Here is a 24,734-nt window from a genome sequence, read left to right as displayed (position 1 = left end):
CCCCCCCCCCCCCCCCCCCCCCCCTTCCCTCCTGAGGCTTGCAATCAAGCAGATAGCTAGCAAGCAGCTCAAATAGACAGTTCTTGCAAGCAACTTCTGAAAAACCTTGCAACGGCTTTTTAAAAAGCCTCGCAACAATTTCCTTTCTTTAATAAATAGAAAGCTAAATTAATTCATTTTGTATGTCAATCTCAAACCCCCCTCCCCCTCCTGCATCTTATTTGTACTTTTTTAATTATTATTTCATAACACAAATGTAGGGCAAGTGATTTGGACAGCCATCACATAGAACAAATTTCTGAAGATAATAATTTTACTTATTTGTGACTCATTCTGCCGCTAAATTTGAAAAAGTAATAGCGAGTGCTTCCGGGCATGTCAACATTTTAATTCATTTATGCAACTTATTATGACTAAAAAAGTACTCCCCACGTCCTAATTTAAGTGTCTTATTTTCTTTTTTGTATGTCCAAAAACGAGTCTCTTTTTATATTCTATAAGTTTTGGTAAATTTTAGACCACAAGATTTAAAAAACTACATACATATTTAATTTAAGCTTACAAATTCAAAAAAAATTCTTTATTTCTTAAATTCCGTATCCAGTTAAACTAACACATTTGAATTGGGACCGAGGGAGTACTAGTTAGAATAGACTGATTTATAAACTATCAGAAGGTCATATCAACGTGAAATTCAACTTGATTATGACCCAAGAGCCATCCTTTCAATCTTCATTTTCTTGTCAAATCTATAGTTTGTTTGGTAAAACTTTCAAAATCTGTGAAAAATATTTCTAATTATAAGTGTATTTTTTGAAAAATTACTTTTAGATTTTGTGGTTGGCTAATCATTTTGAAAAATATTTTTGTAAATGCTAGATCATTAATTTATGCTTGGCCGAAGTTTTAGAAACGCTTCTGAAAAAAAGCTACTTTTTTTAGCTTGAAAAATAATAAGTTATGTCATTTTGTGTTTTGATGATTGGACAAACATTCGAGGAATCAGAGAGGGACCAGGTACTCGATCAGGTCCCCTAGGCATTGTACAATCAACGATACAGCTGTAAAGCTGCGGTATTGTTCCGACTGGCAGAACCGCAGCAGCACAACTACAGCTTGCTAGATGCCAAACTAAAAGATGAAACGTCCCTATCCATCCATGTTCACGTGACTCTCACATGCTCCCCAATACATATACAACATGTTACAATGCTTAATCTATCACTTGCAAAATCAGAAAATCACATTCTTTCAAGTGTAGCCGCCACTGCTCCTTTAGTGCTCCCAAGAACAAAGCTTCATCAAACTCAAGGACCAGATCCCAACAACTGAAGATGTCTTAAGTCCTAGGTTTGTTAAGTCTTTGTCATTTTGTTCTTCATTTGCAATCCTACTCTACTTTCGAGAAGTGTCATTGTAGGAAGGTTTCAACCTTTGTTATTATGATTCGAAGGTATAGTTAGTCAAGGTGTGTTTTTGGGTGCTTGGCTAGAGTTAGTCAAGGTTAGTTTGGTTGCTTGGCTAGAGTTAGTCAAGGTTTATAGCATACAATAGAGTTATTGTAAGGGGTGAGGAATTTATAGTTTTAATTCTTAGGTTGCAAGAGGTTGTAATCTGAAAGTTGCTTAGTTTAGTGAAGTTGAAATCCTACTCCGGTGGATCGTGATTTTTAATCCCTTGAGCAAGGAGTTTTTCACATAAATATCTTGTCTTATTTACTTTCTCTTTGTTTACTTGAGGAAACAAATAGAGAATCTAATTCTCTATACTATTTGGTGGACTCTGAGTTTCTATAAAAAAAAAAAACAATTAAACATATTATTTCGCTAAAAGCTTTGGTCAATCATCTTAATTTTCTAAAATAAGTGCTTGTGGTGTCCAAGAAACTTAGTCAAACAAGCTATTAATAGAGAAAGTACATTAACTAGACTAATCTGAATTTTTTGTGTATGAAAAAAAAAAAAAGATATGTATTCAGGAAATTTTATTAAGGGAAATGAAGCACTTACTATTAAAAAGTTTTTCATTTTAAGGTTTCAAATATCTGGTTAAAGATGAAGAAATCACACATATTTCATTGTACCTTTGAAGGTCCAATCATTCAATCGTTACAAATTCAACTATACAGCCTAAAATTTAATGTTTATGGATTCATAATGAGAATTCAAATTAGTATACAATAATAGTTGAATTCACTATAAAATAATTTTAGATATTTAATGAATTTCTTAATACATGTGTAAAATATACGTAAAAGTCACTTAGTTCGTAAACTCATAGGTTAGAAATTAGATCAGCCCCTATCTGGAGGGCTTAGAAAGTTTTCCAATAAAATGAACTACTCCCTTTGTTTACTTTTACTTGTTCACTATATTAAAAATACATTTTTCACTTTTAGCGTGTGCATATCAAGAGAAAACTATTTTTTTCCATGTTTTACCGTTGACATTAATTATTTATTCCACAAATTATTTCTCAAGAGCTACGATAAAACATCAATTACTTTGCATATTGTGGTAAAATACCCATATGAATTATCGTTTTTTAAATGATGTGTAAAGTTTAAACTGGACAAGTAAAAGTTAACTCGGGGAGTATGTAATAAATCTAATTCCACTAAACATGAAAACGGTAGCACTTGAAATTAAATTCTTGCAACTTGCCGACATTATTATTTTTAGACCTTGCAGATACCTTACAAAAAGGGTCATCAATTTGTAGTTAATTTTTTGTACCATATCTGTTGAGTGGTTAGGCATCAAAGAGACCGATCATCAATTTATAATTTATTGAAGTTCAACCCATTTCATTTATATCAAATGAGGAAATTTCAAAGATATATCTTCCCTAGTTTGAGTCCTCCGTATCTAATTGTTTAGATGTTTTACTACATTTGCTTAAACAATTGATATTAATGACATTTGAAGAAAAGGTGTCTAGTTGAAAACACAGACCTTTCCTCCCATGCAGTCCAAATTTTAGTACGATAGGGAGGGAATGGCCTATCAATCATTGGTTGACCTTCCCTTGAACCAGTCACGGAGCTCTCAACTGAGTTATTTAGGTTCTGGAATTCCATCTCTAGTTAAGTATAATGAACCAACTTGGTAGGTAGATGATTTTTTTTTTGGATTACTTGAGACGACTTGCCATATAAAATAATACTAACATTTTTGGATTACTATAGAAGAATTACAGCCTAGCTCGTACATTTTGTCCATTTATTGATTTTCTCATTTTGTGGCTCTGAACGTACAAAATCTCATTAATTAGATTGCATAGAAAAATGTTTATAATCGTGGTGTCCGGGCTTGCTTGTGGGCCTCGACTGATTTCACAGGCTCATGTATCAGGTAATTCTATCCACTAAGGCTTAGACAGATAGGAATATGAAGGCCAAAATACCAAATGAAAGTAAAACATTTTTTCATTCCTGAAAGAGGTGCATTTATCTAGTGTTTTTGTCTCCGTTCAGATTTAAACCTAAGACCTTAGCATTTCTTGCCATATAAAGTATAAACAGTAGAACAAAGCTTCTTCATTTGGTCAAAATATTTTCCCAATCAAGAATATTGCCAATGTGCTTCAATCTTGTCATACTAGTAGCTCTCTTCTTAGTTAATTTTGCACCAGCTTCTTGTGAAGTTGATGCATTCATTTACAATGGATTTCAATCAAGGAATCTTAGCTTGGATGGCATAGCAGAGGTCACATCCAATGGCCTTTTGCTATTAACAAATTCTACAGTACAAGATCAGGGCCATGCTTTCTATCCAAATCCAATTCATTTCAAGAATAAACCAGATGGTAATGCATTTTCTTTCTCTACAACCTCGTGTTCGCCATAAGGTCGGATAATCGACCTTTGGATGGTCATGGACTAGTTTTCGTTATCGTACCACAGAGAGGAATTCGGGGGGCTGTGGCAAACCACTATCTTGGCCTTTTTAACTCAACCAATAATGGGAATAGATCAAACCGTGTTGATGGAGTTGAGCTCGATACGATCTTTAGCGACGAATTTGGTGATATCGATAACAATCATGTTGGAATTTATATAAATGGATTGAAGTCTGTAGCAGCTAAAACAGCAGGTTATTTTGATGGTACTGGTTTGTTTCATAACTTGACTCTAATTAGTGGCCAGCCAATGCAAGTTTGGGTTGATTATGAAGGCAGTAATAAGCAAATTAATGTAACATTAGCTCCATTACATGTGGGAAAACCAGTTAGGCCACTTTTGACTTTGAAATATGATCTTTCACCAATTCTTGATCAGATTATGTATGTTGGTTTTTCATCATCAACTGGTTCAGTCCCAACACATCATTATATCTTAGGATGGAGCTTCAAGACAAATGGGAAAACTCAAGAACTCTCTCAACTTCCTAATCTTCCTCGTCTTGCGCGCAAAGGGGCATCAAGATTTGTAATGATAGGGTTGCCACTGATCTCTTTGGTTTCATTTGTTGTAGCAACCTCAATATTGGTTTATTATGTAAAAAGGAAGAAGTATCAAGAACTTCTTGAAGATTGGGAACGCGAGTATAGACCGCAAAGGTTCAAGTATAAAGATTTGTACAAAGCCACTAAGGGATTTAGAGAAAAGGAGCTACTGGGAGCTGGAGGATTTGGTAAAGTTTACAAAGGAGTGATGCCTATCACCAAACTTGAGATAGCTGTAAAGAAGGTATCTCATGAATCAAGACAAGGGATGAAGGAATTTGTTTCGGGGATTGTAAGCATAGGTCGTATACAACACAGGAATGTAGTACCACTTTTGGGTTATTGTAGGCGAAAAGGGGAGTTACTTTTGGTTTATGAATACATGTCTAATGGAAGTCTAGACAAGTTTTATACGACCAACCAAGATTCACCCTCGATTGGAACCAAAGATTCAGAGTTATTAAAGGTGTATCCTCAGGACTATTTTTCCTACACGAATAATGTGACCATGTAGTTGTTCATAGAGATGTTAAAGCCAGTAATGTCTTGTTGGATGGTGAAGTAAATGGAAGGCTAGGAGACTTTGGACTTGCGAGGCTATATGGTCATGGGACCGATCCTCAAACTACTCGTGTCGTTGGTACTCTTGGTTACCTTGCACCAGAGCATACCAGAACTGGCAGGGCAACACCTAGTACCGATGTATTTTCATTTGGGGCTTTTTTGCTTGAAGTTGCTTGTGGTAGGAGACCGATACAGCCAAGACAAGACGGCGATGATTTTATTTTGGTCGATTGGGTGTTCTCGTGTTGGAATAGGGGTAATATTCTTGAGGCTGTTGATCCAAACATAGGCATTGATTTTGTTCCAGGGCAAGTGGAGTTGGTCTTAAAGCTAGGTTTGTTCTGCTCTCATTCAGAGCCTTCGTTTAGGCCAACCATGCGACAAATCTTGTTGTTCTTGGATGGTGTTGTGGCCTTACCAGAATTATCAGAACTCGGTGTCTCCTCAGCTGGACTAACATTTGACCATCGCGGAGGTTATGATGATTTTGTCAAGTCGTATCCATCTTCTTCGGTTAATGCACATTCCTGCTCTCCATCCGTAACAGACTCCTTCTCTCTGATTGCCGATGATTCATGATGAGTTGGATAGAATTTCTAATGATGAGTTGGATAGAATTTCTAGTTGGAATATTGATGTATTAAGTCTGGTAAATATAACCTAGTTTTGGTGGATTATGTACTGATGAATTAGAGTAGATTATGATGGAATACTTATAGCGTTTTTCTCCTATCCAGTATTCGATACTTGAAATAATTTCTTGTCATGAAAGGCTTTATAATAATCTTCCTTTTTTTTTTTTTTTTGACTTCATGTCTTTGCCTGTTGACAATGGCATAACTGTAACCACAGAGCAGTCTAACTCCTACTTTTAATTAGACTTTAATTAGTGAACTCTTGCACTAGAATTTCTCTAATGTGTTACAATATTTTGGAGATTGACACCCTATTCAGCTACAAATATGCAGATATCACACGACAACCATGTTGGCATTAACATAAATCAGATGAAGTCAAGAAGTATTTAAACCAGTAGACTACGACATCCTTAGCAAGCTTGACATTGCAAAACATGAATCTTGTCGGCTGCTAGCCAATTCGAGCTTAGGTGGAGTACAATGATGGAAACAGCCAATGTTAAACCAAACACACATGTAGATATATGCCTTCAATATGGGAATTCACAACCAAATGTGTCTTTTGTTCCAAACGTTGAGTGAGCCCAATACAGAGGATAGGCTGCTAGTTCGCTTAAACAAATCTTTTCTATGATCAGGTCCGGATCATGTTGTACATGAGCAGGCTCTGTAAGATCCAGTTAAAAATTTAAGATTTTTGATTTTTTACCTGTGATTATAATCTGTTTCACTACTAAAAAATTACTATTTTCCCACTGCATTTCTCACTGAAAATGTTTAGTAGCTATTTCCCATTGAATGTCGGTGCACGGGAAAAACCTAATTAGTAGTATTTTCACACGGAAAAATTAGAAAGTTTGCCAGCGTTTCAATGGAACCTATTTCCCACCACGCGTTTTCCCAGTGAGATTGTTCGGTGGGAATGAGGTGAGAAAATCATGTTTTATAGCACAAATTTTTCACTGAATGTCGGTGGCAAAAATCCATGTTTTTAGTAGTGTTTGGCGAGCCAAGATAGGCGCGCTAAGAGAAAAAAGGTTGCAAGTGATTAAAAGGGCTAAACATCAGGATTATTCTAACAACATGAAGCTTGGAGCAAATAGTGTTCATAGAGACGTACAAACAAGCTAGTAATATCTTGTCACACTCTGAATTTAATGTGAAGGGATTTGTTTGTAGAACAAATTTTGGTACAATCTATAAGGAGTAAGTCGAAGACTAAAATTTTGGTGATCGACCAATGATATTTTAAGCTCTTCAGTAGGACAAGAAGAAAGTATACAATAATTCATTTCATGGAAGAATTCATAAAATTCCTGAGGTAATCAGGGATACAGGAAAGACTGATAAATATCCTGCAGAATTAATCGACGCATTTAGCACAGATATGAATAGTTTTATTTACATTGGATAGTAAAATACTTAAGGCTTGATAGTACAGTTTGGCATGGAATTATTTACTTTCTCTGTATATTTTAGGCGGCACGAACTTTTTAGTTTGTTATAGGAAAATGACACTTTTTTATATTAAACAACTTAATGTTAACCTTCTCATCTTATCATTGATGAGATCGGTTTGTCGCACAAATGTCTATATTTGTTTCGAATTACAAAGTTCCAAAAATTTTACTTTTTTTTTAAAAAAAAGGTTGTGCCCAATCAAACATTATATGAAGAATAGTACTAGATAAGTATAATTTTTCACCCTTCAAAATATACTCCTTGACCCCGGTTTATGTGAAGTGTTTGGAGTACGAGGGTCAAAATACTTAATTTTTATTATAAATTTGAATATAAATTTATTGTTTGATAATCAAATTAGAGAATTTAGTTAGTCAAATATATTAAAATGAAATATTATTATATTCTCTGGTAGCACGGAGAATATAATTAATATTAATTAATAAATTAAAAAGGAGAATTATGAGTTGAATCCAATTTAGAATTGGACTAGGTCGGCAGCATTGTATTTCCCAAAAATGGACATATTGTGGAAAGTCCACAAACTGCTGCTTTGGGCTATCACGTAACCAATTGAGAATGGGATTTTTTTTTTTTCAATAGGAAATTCCTAGTTTTATTTGGAATTAAACTTCTACCTATGTAGGAAACCTTAACCAAATAGGAAAAAGATTCGTGGTGAAGCTATATAAAGGGTTGGATGAAAAGAATTTCATAGTAAGCTATTATGATAAAAATACCTTATTGGAAGTGTGTGAGAAATACTTGTTCTCTTGTTCAGTTTATTCACAATATTCTTAATACAATTTGTTCGTGAGCTTGATCAAGAGTTGATAGTAAAGATCAAGGTAGGCCGCAAATCTTGGCAAAAGACCAAGAATTTTAGGAGGAGGATTGAGACTGATGAAGATGAAGTCTACATAGTTAGGAATGCGCAGGAAGAAAGACGAGTAAAGGGACGAAACTCCAGAGACCAAGATGGCAGTGACAATTCTGAGCCCGACCAAGAAATTCTTCGGGACCAAAGAGAGAGGGAGGAGTTGGAACGACGTATTAGAGAGCGAGATGCTGCAGGGACATGACAGTTGGCGGATAAAAAATTATTGAGGAAGGAGGACAAAGAGGCAATCAGGAGGGCTGATGCGTTGGGCCAAGATGATTTTGCAAATTTGAGGAAGGTTCGAAGCGAGAATACTTGAAGAAAAGGCAGGAAAAGAAGAAAGAGGAACTTAGAGACGAAATTGAAGACGAGCAATACTTGTTCGGGGGAGTGAAGTTAACAGAAGAGAGTTATGATATGTTGTGGTTTTGATGATTTGACGGACACACCAAGGACCAGGTCCTTGATCAGGTCTCTTGAACACTATATGAAACATGATAGCTGGTAAAGGTGTTGCACTGTTCTGGCAGAACTGAGCAGGACAACTGTATGTGTTCTAGGAACTACTAACCCTTGGAAAGTTACCATTCATGGTCACATGTTTCTCACATGATCTATACCTTGGTCTCATATATCTACAACATGTTGGGGTGAGTTTGACCTAACACTTGCAAATCTGAAAATTATATTTCTCTTAAGTGCAGCGGCCACCCCTCTCAAGGTGCTCTCAAGGACAAAACCTTAACAAGCCAAAGGACTAAGTCCCTGAATTGAAGATGGCTCAAGTCCTTAGGTTGTTGAGTGTTTGTTCCATAAATTGTAAACCTACTCTTCTCTTTTAAGAAGCTATTCATAGGTGCTTGAATTCAAAGGAGGTTGCTTGTAAGAAGTTTCTCTTTACAAGTTTTGAGTGGTACACTAGGCTAGAGTTAGTCTAGGTGTATTAGTTTGAATTCTCAGAACGTGTTTGTGGGCTGTTCACCTACTTAACCTTTGAGTGGTACACTTGTCTAGGTATAGGCAAGGTGTATTAGTTTGCTTGGCTAGTGGTAGTCGAGAGTTGCTTACAATAGGGACATTGTAAGGGAGAGGAATTAAGAGTTAAATTCCTAGGTTGCTATAGGTTGTAATCTGAACATTCCTCAGTTTAGTGAAGTTGGAAATCCTACTGGAGTAGGTCGTGATTTTTAATCCTTTGAGCAGGGAGTTTTCCACCCAAATATCTTGTCTTATTTACTTTCCATCATTATCTGTGAAAACAGCTTAGGAACCAGGTCTCTTAGACTGTTTTGGTGAACTTTCAGGTGGTGAACACGAAAAGGGTGTACTCATAGGTTTTATCAAGCAGAAAGATGCGAACTAAGACATAAGCAAAAGATATATGATCTAGTTAAGAAGAAATCAGAAGATACTGATGATATGGGCAAGTATAGGATCCTGATGTGTATGATCATGAAGGTGGTGTAAATCAGAAAAAGAGATTTTCAGTGGCTTCGCAACATGACAGGTATTCAGATGCTGCTGGAAAGATGAATCCTTTTGCAGAACAAGAAGCATGGGAAGAACATCAAATTGCGAAAGCTACTCTTAAATTTGGGTCAAAAAATAGAATACCAAGATCTGAGGAATATAAATTTGTGTTCGAAGGCCAAATAGAGGAAGCAGTAGTGGATGGTGTTAATGTTGATCAACAAAGTCTTACCAAGTCGATAGAAAAATCTATAGCTAGATCAGCTTTGGAAAAACTTTAGGAGGATAGGAAGACACTACCAATTTATCACTACAGGGATGATCTGCTCCAAGCTATTAATGACCATTTGTTATTGTTAGAGAAACGGGCTCTGGAAAGGCTACTCAGATACCACAGTATCTACACGAGGCAGGATATACTAAACGGGGGAAAATTGGATGTACTCAGCCTAGTCGAGTTGCTGCACGTGTTTCTCAAGAAATGGGATTGAAACTCAACAATGAGGTTGGCTACTCCATACGTTTTGAAGACTGCACTTCAGAGAAAATGATTCTTAAATACATGACCGACGGGATGTTGCTACGAGAGTTTCTTTGTGAGCCTGATTTAGCCAGCTATAGTGTCCTTATGCTTGACAAGGATCACGAAAGAACACTTTCGACTGACATTTTGTTTGGTTTGGTCAAGGATATTGCACGTTTTCGGCCTGGTCTGAAATTGCTTATATCAAGTGCCACTCTAGATGCAGAGAAGTTCAGTGATTATTTTGACTGTGCTCCAATTTTTAAAATTCCTGGAAGGCGATTTCCAGTTGAGATACACTATACAAAAGCGCAAGGGGCGGATTACATGGATGCAACAGTCGTAACCTCTCTTCATATCCCTATAACTCAACCACCTGGTGATATATTAATCTTTTTGTCTGGGCAGGAAAAGATTGAAACAGTGGAGGAGATCATTACGCATCAGATAAGGGGTCTGGGGGCAAAAATTGCTGAGCTGATAATTTGCCCAATATATGCAAACTTGCCAACAGAATTACAAGCTAAGATATGTGAGCCCACTCCTGAAGGGGTTCATAAGGTTGTCCTGGCTACAAATATTGCTGAAACATCATTGACGATCGATGGGATTAAATATGTTATCGATCCAGGATTTTCTAAGATGAAGTCCTACAACCCTCGGACGGGTATGGATGTTAGGATTTGAATCCCAAATCCGACCTTTGTAAGCAGGTTCCCAGGAAATATTGGAGGGTCACAGCTGGACCACTTAAATACCAACCTCCTTAGACAGAACCTACTTACGCCGTGATGTAAGCGAAAAATAAATAGCACACACAGATTTATAGTGGTTCACCCTCAATGTGAGAGCTACGTTCACGTTGCTGCTGCAGATCTTATTAAAGAAGAAATATTACAAGTGTTTACAACACTCAACCTCACAACCCCAATCCCAATTACACTCAAGAAATTTTTACAAAAAAACAAAAAAAATCTCTCAAAAAAACTTCTCTTACTTAGGCCTTTCACTAAGAGTATTTCTCTCTTTGGGATGTGTTGTCTTCTTCAATTTTTTTGGTGTTGGTGTGTCTAGCAAATGAGAAAGCTTCCCTATTTATAGGGGTGAGATGAACCTATTGATGTCATTAGTGACTCAAGCAAGCACTTGACAATTTGCCAAATACAAAGAATATGCTTTCTTCCTCAAAACAAGGGAGATGTTTTCTTCCTTAAAATGAGGGAGATGTTTTCTTCCTCAAAATAAGGGGATGGACCCAACAAATCTCCCACTTGAAGGCTAATTTTAATTTGTCTTCACACTTTGATCGATGTAGCAGCTCTTTCCTAGTTTCATACTTCGTGCAGGCCAACTGAAGCTGAACATAGCTTCAGTTTGTCTATCGTCACTGCCTTTGTCAGCATGTCTGCTGGATTCTGACTCCCTGCGATCTTCTCAAGCACTAACACTCCATCATTCAAAGCTGATCTAATGAAATAGTACCGGAGTTGTATGTGCTTCGTTCGAGCATGGTAGACCGGGTTCTTTGCCAAATGAATGGCACTTTGGCTATCACAATATAGCACACTTCCCTCGTGGTCTTGATCCAATTCCCTCAGAAAAGATTGTAGCCACATCATTTCCTTTGTGGCCTCCGTCACAACAACGTACTCAGCCTCACAACTAGAGAGAGCTACTATCTTTTGCAACTTGGAAACCCAAGAGATTGCAGTACCTCCGAAGGTGTAAACATACCCGGATGTGCTCTTTCTGCTATCAACATCACCACCGTTGTCAGCATCAACATACCCATGCAATCCTGTTTCTGATTTTCAGATATACAGAGCTGCACTCGAGCTGCCTTTCAGATATCTGAATATCCACTTCACAGCCTCCCAGTGTTACTTTCCCAGATTGCTCATAAATCAGCTGACAACTCCCACTGCATGTGCAATTTCTGACCTTGTATATATCATTGCATACATAGGACTACCGATTGCAGATGCATAAGGTATCTTGTCCATCTGCTTCTTCTCATCCTCGGTTGTCGACGACTGATCCTTTGACAACCAAAAGTGTCCAGCCAAGGGAGTGCTGACTGGCTTGGCATCATGCATGTTGAACCTTTTGATAACTTTCCTCACATATTCTTCTTGTGAGAGTTTGATGCCCTCCTTGCTTCGATCGATTCTCATCCCAAGGATTTGCTTTGCAGCTCCCAAATCCTTCATTGCAAACTTTTCCGATAACCCTTTTTTCAACCGATCAATCTCCTGTAGGTTTGCTCCTACGATTATCATGTCGTCGACATAGAGTAGCAGTATCATGTACGAGTCTTCAAATTTCTTGAAGTAACAACAGTGATCTGCCTCGCACCTTGAAAAATCAGTTTTCTTCATAAAGCTGTCAAACTTTAAATACCACTGTCTTGGAGCCTGTTTTAGTCCGTACAGACTCTTTTAAAGTTTTCACATCAGATTCTCCTTTCCTTTGACTTTGAATCCCTCCGGCTGTCGCATGTAGATTTCCTCGTCTAGATCACCGTAAAGAAATGCAGTTTTCTCGTCTATCTGTTGCAGATGTAGATTTTCCTTTGCTACCAGTCCAAGAACAGTTCTGATAGTCACCATCTTGACTACGGGAGAGAAGATCTCCGTATAGTCGATGCCTTCTTTCTGTTGAAATCCCTTTGCAACCAGCCTTACTTTATAATGCTTGCTTCCATTTGGTTCTTCTTTTATCCGATAAACCCATTTGTTTTGCAATGCCCTCTTATACTTTGGAAACTCGGCTAACTCCTATGTATGATTTGCCGATAGTGAATCCATCTCATCTTTCATTGCCAGCTCCCACTTAGTCGATTCATCGACTTGCATTGCTTCTTCATAACATTCCGGCTCCCCTCTATCAGTGAGTAGAATGTAGTTGAGGGATGGAGAGTACCTGTGAATCGGCTTCCTGATCCTGGATGATCTATGTAGTTCTGTGATTGGCATCTGTTAATTTGTTTCAGAATCAGCACTTTCATCAGCACCTTCTCGGATTGTTTGTTCCTCTGCCTCGGCTGTACCTGGCTGCGGCTCAGGTGTCGGGATGTCCCTCAAATCGACTATTTTCAATTCCTTGTCCTGACATTCTGATGTTTTTTGCAACTTGTCTTTGTACAGTACCTCTTCGTTGAAGACAACATTCCTGCTTCGGATGATCTTCCGATTTTGTTCATCCCAAAATCAGTAACCAAGCTTGGTGTCACCATAGCCAATAAAGTAACACTTCTTTGATTTTGGATCAAGCTTGCTTCTAGCCGTATCATCATTATGAACATATGATAAGCAGCCGAACACTTTCAGAAATGAAAGATTTACCTTCTTGCCACTCCAGACTTCTTCTAGAATTCTGAAATCCAAGGGAACCGACGGTCCTCGGTTAATTAAGAAGGCCGCGGTATTGACTGCATCTGCCCAGAATGTCTTGGGCAGTCCAGTGTGTATTCTCATACTCCGAGCACGCTCGTTCAACGTTCGGTTCATTCTTTCGGCTATTCCATTTTGTTGCGGCGTTCCAGGAATAGTCTTCATCATCTTGATCCCATTATCGGCACAGTACCGTTTGAAATCACCATTGGTGTATTCTTCGCCGTTGTCGGACCTCAAACACTTCAAATTGAGGTTTGTTTCATTCTCGACCATGGCTTTCCATCTTTTGAATACACTAAACACATCGGATTTATTTTTCATAAAGTAAACCCATACTTTCCTGGTTGAATCATCAATGAAGGTCACGTAGTAGTGTGATCCTCCAAGAGAGGGGACGGTGGTAGGTCCCCACACGTCTGTGTGCACTAATTCCAGCTTCTCGACCTTCAACTCCCTGCCTGCATTTGAGAAGCTTACTCGCTTTTGTTTTCCGAGAATGCAGCTCTCACACGTATGAAGGTCCACCGTCTTCAGCTCCAGAATTAAGCCATTTGTCACCAACAGCTTCATCCCCTTCTGGTTGATATGCCCCAGCCGACAATGCCACAAATCTGTCTTCTTTGTGTTGTCAACCACAACAATAGTATCACGACAACTAGTCGTCATGTAGAGAGTGCCAATCTTCTTTCCTCGGCCAACTACCATAGCACCTTTCGCCACCTTCCAAGACCCATTACCAAAGTTGAGATCATATCCCTCATCATCAAGCTGACCTACTGAGATCAGGTTTCGCATCAGCTTTGGAACATGTCTAACTTTTGTAATCTTCCACGAGGATCCATTTGTCATCTTCAAATTAATGTCTCCCGTGCCAACAACGTCTAGCGGCTCTCCATCGGCTAAATAAACTTTGCCGAGATTCCCAACCACGTAGTTTGTCATTATATCATGGTGTGGGGTGGTATGAAAGGACGCTCCTGAGTCAAGCACCCAAGAGTCTATCGGGCTGTCAACTGATAGCAACTGTCACGACCCAGCGCCGTGGGCCGCGACTGGTGCCCTACTTGGGCACCCAAACGGACATACAAACTAAATGCAGTTAAAATATCATAAATATTTTCAGAGACTCGATGAGGCATATCAATGACAAACCAATTCAATGAAGTCAGACGGGATCATAATAAGTGAGTTTCGGATGTCATAATGAATTACAGAAGCATACCTTTCTGAAGTCGTTCCGAGTGCCAAAACAATTTATAAGACCTAATGAATTATTTAAAACAATTTTTGTTTAGTAGTTAAAAGAGTAGTCATATGCATAAAGATATGGCATTTCGTAGTTACAGAATTCTTTAAAACAACTTTTTGTACAAAGTTTGGAAATCAATGCTTTCGAAGACATAATTGGTCATACTTCATCACAACATACATAAGAATGCCAAGAAATATATATAAGGATCATAACGTGCTCGGATTTCGAATTTGGAATTTCCTCGAGGCTCGTGATATAGCCTATTGAAAACTAAGGCATGCCAAAAGAAAGAAGGGTTGCGCTTTACATACCTCGTATGCACTCCAAGATAGCCAATCAAAAGTAAATTCCAATCTACGCCTCGGGCTCCCCAAGGTCTACAAATATGCCAACGAATATCCAATATTAAACATAGGCACTTAAGCCATTCATTCCAAACTAACATTAAATTCTACAGAAAATTCGGCAGCACTTCCCCTGTAAATAGGCCATCCCGAGAATTTAACTCGCTCAAAATCAACAGCAACAACCACAATAACCAACCTAGCAACTCCAATAACCAATCCGAAAGACAATATTACATTAATACTCTCTTTTTCATCATTCGACAACTTTCCAAATATTCAATTCAACGGCTTACCTTCAAGCCAACATCAACGCCTATACATTCAAATACTAACCCAAACCCATACTAACAACATTCAAGAACATTCTAAACAATTCACATAATATTTCCAACGATCCAACAATTTCTCCAAATTGGGCCGAAAACAGCCCCTAAACTATAACATAACGATGCCCGAAATTCTAACGAACACTTACAACACACCAAGCAGCCCATATACACTTCTTACGACTTATTTCATGCCATAGTTTCAGCAAATTTCAGGGAAATACAACAGCAGCCACACGACACCACATCATCTATCCATATGCAAGTAAATCACATTATTATCTCTATAATCCTTACAACAACCCACAACAATTTTAACTCCAACTCTAACCATTAAATTCCTTCATTCTCATCACATAATCTATGATTACAACAACCAAAATATTAATTCAAATCAGTCCATCAAATTTCAATTAAAAACAGCCCCTACGGCATTCAACAACATTTCAACAACATTCCAACATTCGTGCAATTCATGTTACCAAGTTACAACTATGCTTCAACATCAAGATACATAACTTCACACATACAATTTACATTTGCATATTCCCCACACGTCCAACTTCATCATCAAACACATAGAAAAATGATCAACTCTTACCTTAACAAGTTGGCTTTTTCCACTTAGCTAGAATTTGTGAAATGAACTAATACTTGTTCGTGTTGCTCCAAATGAATTCTCCACGTTATTATCACCTTCCTAAGGGCTGAAATACCTAGAAAATCTGATTTTTGGATCAACAAATTTGAGCTCCAATTTTGCTAGCCATGGCCGAATGCCATGGCTTATGCTCTCTCTCTCTCTAGCTTGTATATCAACGTTTCCTTCACGTATACACCATATTAAACCTTTAATCCAAATTGATAACATTAGTGGGAGGTTGAAATTACCTTTAGCAATCAGAATCTTCAAGAATCTTGTTCCTCTTTCCAGCTGCTTGCTTAACAACACAAAAAAAACTTAAGCTACAACTTCTCTTTAACTAATATCATGTCAAGGGTCTAGGATTTAGCTTATATGATGGCTCAATTAGAAAGGGGATTTGGGAGAGAAAATAAGGGTTTTGGATCTGTTTTAGGTCGTGTGAAATGATATAGGGTAAAGTGGTGACTTATCTATTGAGTTTAATGGGCCTCATGGGCCGAAATGTGAGTGTTTGGGTCGGGTCCAAACTTGTTGCCCTGCCAGCCCAACTTGCATCGTCCATATCTTCTTATCCCGATATCATTTTGACGAGCGGTTTGTTGCATTACAAACTAGACTCGATGAACTTCATTTTAGGCTTTTGAAACACCTTAAAACTCCTCATATTCAAGGAGATATGCCTCCTACAATATAGACTAAAATCGGGTCCGAAAGTTTACTGAAGTTGTTCCGATTCATTTCGTTTAACTTCTAATCCTCTTCCAACCTTATGTAACCTCTTATGCATACATATACACACTTATATACATCAATAAAATCCATATACACATCTCGAAGGGTCCAGAGACTCACAATAACCTTAAACATAACTAGAGAACTCACAAAACTTTGACGAAACTCCAATCGCAAAAGTATATTCATATCTTTTGTCCACCCTCTATATCATTACTAATAATCTCAAATACTTTAAAAGGTCACTCGCATTACTTCATATACATACTCATAGCGCGATTCCACACCCTTTAGGTAACCGTGTCGCCTTGGGATACTTAAGGAAACCATGTATATATATAACGATATTCTTACTAACTCGATTAACTTTCCTTGAGCCTTCTTAACTCATTCTTTCTTGTTTTAATACAAGTAGCACAAATTATTATGGAGTGTAACATTCTTCCCCCCTTAGGAACATTCGTCCTCGAATGTTACATTAGTGTCGTATAAGCATACTTAACCTTTCACCCTTCCTAGTCAATCTTATCCTTCACAACCTCACAGCCTGTCTTACCAATACATTCGCATCCGTCACAATTCATTTTCCTCTGTACTCTCATCTTAATCATACTACTACTTATTTTACTATAAACTCGTCATAATTTTTTCCTTGCTTATCAATTCAGTCGGTACCTTACTATAACACTTTATCAAGATTATCCAGCCTTTTTCTAAATCATCTCTTAGTATCATAAACCCTTTCCAAATTATTCTTTTTACCATATCGATATCGACTTCCTAATTACTATTACCATCGATTCGGCAGTCAACTTATTTCTCGAGGTCAGCCATATTGGCAAATTAGTCAAATCATATCCTTACTATTGACACAACCTTTCAAAACATATTACAAACCTATGTCTCATTCTCTTTTTCTATTTCTGGGAAAATTTGGGCAGAGTTTTCTCTGTACTTCTTACTATCCCAAAACCTCCACGCAGGAAATACCAACAATGCCTCACAGGGACAACATTTATACGTATATACACATCATATCATATCATAGCCACACAGGGCTCCCAATATTAACAACAGTATAAAAGTGATGAACATACCTCGTATGCCCAACTCAAACTGCACCTGTTATACTTTCCCTTTCAATTTTTAACTTTACATTTCAATCGCACTTCCATACCTTACTCGACTTATACCTTTCGTACCTTTGCTTACCTGCGTACTTTGAAACTTCCAATATCATCAATCACTTTCTTCTGTCGATGTCGTTCTTAAGTTTAAATCAAATGTTAGTATAAAGAATTTCATTTCCTATGACTGGGCTCTATCGCACGATCTTAGATATGAAAGAAAGGTAACACCCTAAATGTCCTGTAGCCTCCCGTTTATAGATGTGGTGCACAACACACCGATAAACAAGACTCTACTAGACACGGTCTGTAGACATTCCGAGGACGAACTGCTTTGATACCACTTCTGTCACGACCCAGCGCCGTGGGCCGCGATTGGTGCCCTACTTGGGCACCCAAACGGACATACAAACTAAATCATCATTTTTAAACAGAGTTAAGAACGAATATTATCAAACGCATTCAAGTATATAGCAGAAGCCGACAAGGCTATATTTCAATATTTAGCTAATTTCCAGAAAAATTTCGGCAGAGTTTCCTTTGTTTTACAGACTATCCAAATTAACCCTGCGCACAGATAATACCAACAATGACCACCCAGGGCCAACAAAGCAACATTTAAACATATGCGGACCGGCCGCCGCGGCGAATGGGATCGCCCAAACACAACATATACACGCATCCGTACAGAAAGACCCTAACCCACAAACATGTCTACAGACCTCTAAACAGACCGACGGAATCATATAACGGGACAGGACCCCGCCGTACCCATGAACGAGAATATATATATACAGTAGTGACAGACTGTACCAAAAGATGGGCTCTGAATAAAAGAGCGCTCCAAATGGCAGAAAAGATATCCTAGACGGACGGATCAGCAAACCTGTCGTCGGTACCTGCGCGGCATGAAAACGCAGCCCCCGAAGAAAGGGGGTCAGTACGAAATATGTACTGAATATGTAAAGCCTGAATTACAGAAACAAAATCATAACTGGTACAGAACGTACAGAAAAAGTGAGTAGAAAATCCAAAGTATCAAATACATATCTTCAAAACATGCGGAGTGTGTACAGAAACATATGTCATATCAAATCCGGCCCCTGCCAAGGGACTCGGAAAACAGAACGTGGCCACCCTCCCGACGCTGGTGCCACAACACAGAAGAATCAGAATAGGGGCATAACCCCGTAACATAGTATATCATATCAGAACATGTGTACATGGCACAACATACTCCACAAACCCATGTACACGTATACCTGCCCCCTCACATCGAGGCACGGCGAACAATGCAGAGGATTACGCTTGACAACATATCCTGGCCCGGGCTCAATGTGGGAAACATTGGGGCATCCACGAATATAGTAGTGAGAAACTAAATGCAGTTAAAATATCATAAATATTTTCAGAGACTCGATGAGGCATATCAATGACAAACCAATTCAATGAAGTCAGACGGGATCATAATAAGTGAGTTTCGGATGTTATAATGAATTACAGAAGCATACCTTTCTGAAGTCGTTCCGAGTGCCAAAACAATTTATAAGACCTAATGAATTATTTAAAACAATTTTTGTTTAGTAGTTAAAAGAGTAGTCATATGCATAAAGATATGGCATTTCGTAGTTACGGAATTCTTTAAAACAACTTTTTGTACAAAGTTTGGAAATCAATGCTTTCGAAGACATAGTTGTTCATACTTCATCACAACATACATAAGAATGCCAAGAAATATATATAAGGATCATAACGTGCTCGGATTTCGAATTTGGAATTTCCTCGAGGCTCGTGATATAGCCTATTGAAAACTAAGGCATGCCAAAAGAAAGAAGGGTTGCGCTTTACATACCTCGTATGCACTCCAAGATAGCCAATCAAAAGTAAATTCCAATCTACGCCTCGGGCTCCCCAAGGTCTACAAATATGCCAACGAATATCCAATATTAAACATAGGCACTTAAGCCATTCATTCCAAACTAACATTAAATTCTACAGAAAATTCGGCAGCACTTCCCCTGTAAATAGGCCATCCCGAGAATTTAACTCGCTCAAAATCAACAGCAACAACCACAATAACCAACCTAGCAACTCCAATAACCAATCCGAAAGACAATATTACATTAATACTCTCTTTTTCATCATTCGACAACTTTCCAAATATTCAATTCAACGGCTTACCTTCAAGCCAACATCAACGCCTATACATTCAAATACTAACCCAAACCCATACTAACAACATTCAAGAACATTCTAAACAATTCACATAATATTTCCAACGATCCAACAATTTCTCCAAATTGGGCCGAAAACAGCCCCTAAACTATAACATAACGATGCCCGAAATTCTAACGAACACTTACAACACACCAAGCAGCCCATATACACTTCTTACGACTTATTTCATGCCATCGTTTCAGCAAATTTCAGGGAAATACAACAGCAGCCACACGACACCACATCATCTATCCATATGCAAGTAAATCACATTATTATCTCTATAATCCTTACAACAACCCACAACAATTTTAACTCCAACTCTAACCATTAAATTCCTTCATTCTCATCACATAATCTATGATTACAACAACCAAAATATTAATTCAAATCAGTCCATCAAATTTCAATTAAAAACAGCCCCTACGGCATTCAACAACATTTCAACAACATTCCAACATTCGTGCAATTCATGTTACCAAGTTACAACTATGCTTCAACATCAAGATACATAACTTCACACATACAATTTACATTTGCATATTCCCCACACGTCCAACTTCATCATCAAACACATAGAAAAATGATCAACTCTTACCTTAACAAGTTGGCTTTTTCCACTTAGCTAGAATTTGTGAAATGAACTAATACTTGTTCTTGTTGCTCCAAATGAATTCTCCACGTTATTATCACCTTCCTAAGGGCTGAAATACCTAGAAAATTTGATTTTTGGATCAACAAATTTGAGCTCCAATTTTGCTAGCCATGGCCGAATGCCATGGCTTATGCTCTCTCTCTCTCTAGCTTGTATATCAACGTTTCCTTCACGTATACACCATATTAAACCTTTAATCCAAATTGATAACATGAGTGGGAGGTTGAAATTACCTTTAGCAATCAGAATCTTCAAGAATCTTGTTCCTCTTTCCAGCTGCTTGCTTAACAACACAAAAAAAAACTTAAGCTACAACTTCTCTTTAACTAATATCATGTCAAGGGTCTAGGATTTAGCTTATATGATGGCTCAATTAGAAAGGGGATTTGGGAGAGAAAATAAGGGTTTTGGATCTGTTTTAGGTCGCGTGAAATGATATAGGGTAAAGTGGTGACTTATCTATTGAGTTTAATGGGCCTCATGGGCCGAAATGTGAGTGTTTTGGTCGGGTCCAAACTTGCTGCCCTGCCAGCCCAACTTGCATCGTCCATATCTCCTTATCCCGATATCATTTTGATGAGCGGTTTGTTGCATTACAAACTAGACTCGATGAACTTCATTTTAGGCTTTTGAAACACCTTAAAACTCCTCATATTCAAGGAGATATGCCTCCTACAATATAGACTAAAATCGGGTCCGAAATTTTACTGAAGTTGTTCCGATTCATTTCGTTTAACTTCTAATCCTCTTCCAACCTTATGTAACCTCTTATGCATACATATACACACTTATATACATCAATAAAATCCATATACACATCTCGAAGGGTCCAGAGACTCACAATAACCTTAAACATAACTAGAGAACTCACAAAACTTTGACGAAACTCCAATCGCAAAAGTATATTCATATCTTTTGTCCACCCTCTATATCATTACTAATAATCTCAAATACTTTAAAAGGTCACTTGCATTACTTCATATACATACTCATAGCGCGATTCCACACCCTTTAGGTAACCGTGTCGCCTTGGGATACTTAAGGAAACCATGTATATATAACGATATTCTTACTAACTCGATTAACTTTCCTTGAGCCTTCTTAACTCATTCTTTCTTGTTTTAATACAAGTAGCACAAATTATTATGGAGTGTAACAGCAACAACGCATCACCAATGTCTTCCGTAGCAGCGTTGATTCCAGCCCCCTTGTTGTCCTCCTTCTTTGGCGCCCTGCAGTTCTTCTTGACGTGACCTGGTTTTCCACAGTTCCAACACTCAAGTGTTCGTCCTGGTCTGGATTGACCCCTGCCATTCCTTGACTTCGATCTGCCCCTATTTCGGTTGTAGTTTCTATCATAAGTTTTGCTTCTGTTTTCAACATTAAAAGCAGAACTCGTCAATGCCTCTCCAGAATCTTTCCTGTGCACCTCCTCAGCAAGGATACGATCCCTAACATCGTTGAACTTTAGTTTGTCACTGCCGACAGAATTACTAACCGCTGCTCTCATTGGCTCCCAGCTATTTGGTAGGGATGCCAACAAGATTAGAGCTTGCACTTCATCATCAAAATCAATTTTTACCGATGACAATTGGTTTACAATGGTATTGAATTCATTTACGTGTGCAGCAACATGAGCATTTTTCATCATCTTTAGATGAAATAGTTTCTTCATGAGAAATACCTTATTATTTACCGAAGGTTTCTCATACATGTCAGACAATACCTTCATCATATCTGCGGTGGTCTTCTCCTTTGCCACGTTGTGAGCAACGTTCTTCGACAGCGTCAGCTGAATGACACCCAGAACTTGTCTGTCGAGGAGATCCCAATCTACTTGCTTCATCTCCTCTGGTTTCGGACTCAGAGGTTCATGAAGCTTTCTGCCATATAAATAATCTTCAATTTGCATTCTCCAGAACGCAAAATCTGTACCATCGAATTTACCGATGCCGTGCGTCGTACCATCTTCGCCTCCCATCGTTTCTAAATCACAACACAACCTGTTGCTCTGATACCAGTTGTTAAGATTTGAATCCCAAATCCGACCTTTGTAAGCAGGTTCCCAGGAAATATTGGAGGGTCACAGCTGGACCACTTAAATACCAACCTCCTTAGACAGAACCTACTTACGTCGTGATGTAAGCGAATAATAAATATCACACAAAGATTTATAGTGGTTCACCCTCAATGTGAGAGCTACGTCCACGTTGCTGCTGCAAATCTTATTAAAGAAGAAATATTACAAGTGTTTACAACACTCAACCTCACAACCCCAATCCCAATTACACTCAAGATTTTTTTACAAAAAAAAAAAAATTCTCTCAAAAAAACTTCTCTTACTTAGGCCTTTCACTAAGAGTATTTCTCTCTTTGGGATGTGTTGTCTTCTTCAATTTTTTTGGTGTTGGTGTGTCTAGCAAATGAGAAAGCTTCCCTATTTATAGGGGTGAGATGAACCTATTGATGTCATTAGTGACTCAAGCAAGCACTTGACAATTTGCCAAATACAAAGAATATGCTTTCTTCCTCAAAACAAGGGAGATGTTTTCTTCCTTAAAATGAGGGAGATGTTTTATTCCTCAAATTAAGGGGATGGACCCAACAATGGAGTCCTTGCAGGTCACTCCTATATCTAAGGCGTCTGCCAACCAACAGGCTGGTCAATCTGGAAGAACGGGTCCTGGAAAGTGCTTTCGATTTTACACAGCAGATAATTACATGAATGAGTTGGCAGATAACACAACCCCGGAAATACAAAGGACCAACCTTGCAAATGTTGTGCTCTCGCTCAAGAGCCTTGGGATTGGGACTATGGACTTGATGAATTTCGAGTTCATGCCCCCCCCCCCCCCCCCCCCCCCCCCCCCAAATGAGGGAGATGTTTTCTTCCTCAAAATAAGGGGATGGACCCAACAATGGAGTCCTTGCAGGTCACTCCTATATCTAAGGCGTCTGCCAACCAACAGGCTGGTCAATCTGGAAGAACGGGTCCTGGAAAGTGCTTTCGATTTTACACAGCAGATAATTACATGAATGAGTTGGCAGATAACACAGCCCCGGAAATACAAAGGACCAACCTTGCAAATGTTGTGCTCTCGCTCAAGAGCCTTGGGATTGGGACTATGGACTTGATGAATTTCGAGTTCATGCCCCCCCCCCCCCCCAACCATCAGAATCGCTACTTAAAGCCTCTTTTCCCGTGGTGCCCTAAATAAGCTCGGTGAGTTAACAACAACAGGTAGAAGAATGGTTGAGTTTCCTCTAGATCCCATGCTGTCCAAGAAGATTGTTGGCTCTGACAAATACAAGTGTTCTGATGAAATAATAAGTATTGTTGCAATGCTTTCGGTAGGGAATTCAATCTTCTATCACCCAAATGACAAACAAGTACACGCGGACAACAAACGGATGAATTTTCATACAGGCAACGTGGGGGATCATATCGCTCTGCTAAAGGTTTATAATTCCTGGAAGGAGACGACATTTTCAACACAATGGTGTTATGAGAATTACATCCAAGTCCGAAGCATGAAGAAAACTAGAGATATTCGAGATCAATTGGAAGGACTTCTGGAAAGAGTGGAAATTGAGTTGACTTCAAATATTAATGACTTGGAAGCTATAAAGAAGTCTATAACATCAGGATTTTTCCCGCACTTAGCAAGATTACAAAAGGCTGGATCTTACTGAACTGTTAAACATCCCCAAACAATCAACATTCACCCGAGCTCAAGTTTACCGCAGGCACTTCCTAGATGGGTTGTCTACCATGAGCTGGTCTTGATCAGTAAGGAGTACATGCGACAGGTTACTGAGCTGAAACCGGAATGGCTTGTAGAAATAGCTCCTCATTACTATCTGTTTAAAGATGTTGAAGACTCTAGCTCAAAGAAAATGCCTCGCGGAATTGGCCGTGCTTCTTAGGATCAACTCCTATTTTTGCAAGAGAAAAGAGCATTTTCAAGAGATTTGCTTGTGCTAGGATTTGGAAATCTGTCATTATACTGCTAGGTAGGAGGATTCTGCTAACAGAGGAAAGTCCATTCACATTA

General features: G+C 38.4%; 2 pseudogenes; both read left to right on the top strand.

The window, feature by feature from the left end:
- The first annotated feature begins 3,555 nt into the window (after positions 1-3,555).
- Positions 3,556-5,824, top strand: LOC132630423 (L-type lectin-domain containing receptor kinase IV.1-like; annotated as a pseudogene).
- Positions 5,825-6,131: 307 nt separating this feature from the next.
- Positions 6,132-24,734, top strand: LOC132630330 (pre-mRNA-splicing factor ATP-dependent RNA helicase DEAH1-like; annotated as a pseudogene).

Source organism: Lycium barbarum, chromosome 3, assembly GCF_019175385.1.
Source record: "Lycium barbarum isolate Lr01 chromosome 3, ASM1917538v2, whole genome shotgun sequence".
Taxonomy (NCBI): Eukaryota; Viridiplantae; Streptophyta; class Magnoliopsida; order Solanales; family Solanaceae; genus Lycium; species Lycium barbarum.
This window is presented reverse-complemented; position numbering and strand designations above follow the sequence as displayed.